Source organism: Monopterus albus, unplaced genomic scaffold (genome assembly GCF_001952655.1).
Source record: "Monopterus albus unplaced genomic scaffold, M_albus_1.0 scaffold189.1, whole genome shotgun sequence".
Classification (NCBI taxonomy): Eukaryota; Metazoa; Chordata; class Actinopteri; order Synbranchiformes; family Synbranchidae; genus Monopterus; species Monopterus albus.
The window spans coordinates 1,254,186-1,257,765 of record NW_018128069.1 but is presented as its reverse complement, the minus strand read 5'-3'; the positions used below and the strand labels follow the sequence as shown (position 1 = coordinate 1,257,765).

The 3,580-nt window shown below is 40.6% G+C and overlaps 1 long non-coding RNA gene and 1 pseudogene across 1 annotated transcript; both read right to left on the bottom strand.

The window, feature by feature from the left end:
• The window catches only part of LOC109970081 (protein NLRC3-like), a 15,734-nt pseudogene that overhangs the window by 7,018 nt on the left and 5,136 nt on the right, over positions 1–3,580 (bottom strand).
• LOC109970102 (uncharacterized) lies at positions 120–3,016 on the bottom strand. The gene is made up of 3 exons (XR_002276363.1): positions 2,963–3,016; positions 1,152–1,353; positions 120–221 (listed from the first exon to the last, which is right to left on the bottom strand). It is a non-coding gene; the product is annotated as an uncharacterized LOC109970102 (long non-coding RNA).

Below are 3,580 nucleotides of genomic sequence, written 5' to 3'. Positions count from 1 at the left end.
AACTGTACAACCAATGGACAAAGCAGAGCTGTGACTAGACTAGGCAGAAACATTTAAAGTAATGTTACTGAACATAGTGATGATACCACTTCATAGATAATTTGTCAACTTACATGGACTTTGAATCTTCCTGTCTGAAAGAAACAGGCCAATCCATGGAATGGTTACTCCTCATGGACACACAGGTTGGTGAAGCAGGTTCTGCTCTTTCCTGCTCAATTCTGAAAGAAATGGAGAATTGACAAAAGACCTAAATAGATGGAGCTCAATGAGATGACTCATGAGTTTAAACAGTGTATCATGGTCAGGTGTGTGCAACTCTGACCTGACATGCACATGACCAGTCTGATTTCTGAGCAGTATAGTGTTTTAATATGCATTGTGAGAGCTTTACAGAAAGAGACAAAAGAACAAGAAAAGACCAAAACTGACAAAAATACATGTAAAAACATATACGAACTAGAAACCACTTCCTGCTCAGGAAATCGTCAGAGAAAGCAAATATTTAATATACTGTTTGGAATAAATGAGTGAATGTTCAGCCTCAAACTCTGAACCATGTACTGCTTCTTATTAAGACATACACTCAGTTGCCAGATTATTAAGTACTGTACGCCAGTCTAATCCAACAGTGCTCCAATAACTCCTCCTTCATGAGGATGATAATGTTTGGGTTTTTGTTTCAGGGGTGATGATTCACTATGATCATTTTGCAGGCTGTAGTTTGTGCTGCCCTTGAGCTGTATTTTCTTATAGTGACAGATATTTGAGTGTTTTTATTATTTTGTCCACCCTAATACTAAACTGCATTATATAATTATCTGCCTCAGACAAAATTTGCACTTTAAAATATTAAAATACTTTGTTTCAGAGGTTTGTTTGTCCTTTTAAAAACAGGAAGGTAATTTAAAGATTGCCTGCACTTCTTGGACCCAAAGATGGGTGCAGGAGAGTGGTTGTTAAATTAAATAGGTTGATTTACTAGAAGCTGAATGGTTTGAATCTAAGAGCCAAACAAATATGTGCAAGGATGTGAATGAGTAAGACGTCTCCTTCTCAAACGCTGGGCTTCAGCACAAACTGTTGTGAATCATGACTACAGTGATTTGACACTGAACCTCAACATGGACAGTCAGAGCTCTTCATCTTACCTCTCAGCTTCTGTCTGGCCATCCCGTTCCACAGACAGAGTGGTGCTGGGGGCCTGGACTCCTTTTCTCCCTCCATCTTTCTCTTCAGACTGACTCATAGTGGAATTCAGATCTTTACACAAACAGACCCAACAAGCTGTGGCAGCTGGACTGATTTACTGCAAGGTTCAGTTACTGGTGTTACCAAGAAGTTCTTCTTTACCTAGAAAAGGAATCAGAGGCAGAGAGCTGTTGTTTGGTTTTTCTTTAAGTCATTTGACCTGTCATCACAGCTACAACACATCAAAACATCAGCTGTTGGTAGAACCTATTAGGCACAGCAGAGGATGTACTTCCTGCTCCAGCTCAGGAAGTTCGACCTGCCCCAGGAGCTGCTGATACAGTTCTACAGAGGAATCACTGAGTCTGTTCTCTGCACTTCCATCACTGTCTGGTTTGGCTCAGCAACCAAACAGGACAAGTACAGACTTCAGCAAACAGTCAGGACTGCAGAAAAGGTCATTGGTGTGAGCCTGCCCTCCATGGAGGACCTGTACACCTCATGGCTCAAAAGGAGGGCGGAGAGGATCACTGCTGACCCCTCACAACCACGACACAATCTGTTTGAACTCTTCCCCTCTGGACGGCATTACAGGTCACTGTGCACCAAGACAACCAGAGACAGAGACAGTTTCTTCCCCCAGGCTGTCACTCTGACTTAACCAACAACAGTATGATTGGACAATAACCCTCAGTGCAATACCTGTGTATATATACACATTGTACAGATTATACAGACTCGTACAGGTCTCTAGTTCTTAAGAACTCTGTTTTATCCCTATTTTTCTCATTTCAATGAACATTCCTTTGTTGTCTGTATTGTTTACTGTCTATTTATACTGCTTTTTCTGCATTGTTTGCACTGTTTGTTGATGTTAATACAGCTATTTTGTTATATTACACAGCCTTATGCTGGTTTACTGTTTGCACATTGAGAGCCTATGTACCAGAGTCAAATTCCTCGTGTGTCCGTCACACCTGGCCAATAAAGCTGATTCTGATTCTGATAATCATGTGACATCTCACTAACAGTAGGGGGAGCTGTAGTTAATTGAAGACCAGTTTACAGGTTAATGCTGCCATTTGTCTCCATCTGGGATAAATCATCCAGAGCAGGCGTGGGCAGACTACGGCCCCTTAGGCTTTTTAATCCGGCCCGCCGAACTTGTCCAAATTATATTATTAAGTTATGTTATCATTAAACCTCTTTCGTTTTGCCTTTTTCCTGCAATGCCTGCGTTTCCCCAGTAGATGGTAGATCACTGCACCATTCACCAGGAATCTCTGTGTAAGTCTGTATTGTAACTTAATCATGTCGTGAATCCAGTCATAAGACTTGTTAACGTTATAGGAGCAAGGGGACTTCATTACGTTCCTGGAGGAAACTGATGCAGATCACCAGGACTTACTTTACCACTCTTGTCATGAAATTAACAAATTGTTGTGAAGACGTTAAATTCATTCGAAAGCTAATGAAGCATTTAACAACGATAACGCACAAACATCACTACAAAACGTCTCAGGAACAGTTTAGAAAGCAGCAGAGGAACAATAACAAAATGTGGCTGCTTTGCGCTAAATTTGTACCACTTGGCAAAACTGCGTCTACAGCTACACAGTTATTGTGTGGGGGAGAGACTCCGCGTTTTATATGCGAGATAATAACAGCGGTCCAACAACCATAACATTAAATAGCCTCGCTTATAAAGACCAACATATGGAATAGCCTATAGCCTAAGTATTAAACACTGTAAAATGTTTTATATTATTACCTTTTCCGTGCCCATACGTGTCTAATGAAGAAAACGGAAGTGAAAGCAAATTAGAGCACTGTGTTTCCGGTTTAACCGGCTGCACCTGCCTTTCTCACTTCCCTCACTCTGTTTTTGCTCCCTTACCTTGATTACGTTATCCGACACACCTGCTTCATATCCCCTGATTACCACCAGCTGCACCTGATTAGTTCTCCCTATTTATTCCCTGCTCTTCGTTCACTCCCCGGCCAGTTCTTTCTGTTAGATCTGCTCGGACACAGAGGTGAGCGAGTCAAAAATAAATAAATAAATAAATAAATAAATAAAAATAAGGACGGACTCAGGTGGCTGACTTCAGTGCAAGTAGTGCTCAGTTTATTTTTACAGTGATATCTTACAAGGAAGTAGTGATGAGTAGATGAGGCGTCATGAAGCGTTTCGAGACATTGCCAAACTGTACTGATACTGTGTCACCGAATCCTGACACCTGTTGGACCTTAAAAATCCCTACAGGCAACCTAGTTGACAGACTCAACTGACACTGATTTGATGACCTAGTATATACAATAATATAATTTAAGTCATTGTATTTTATATTGTATTATTTCATATCTTCATTTAAATTTAAAATTTCCT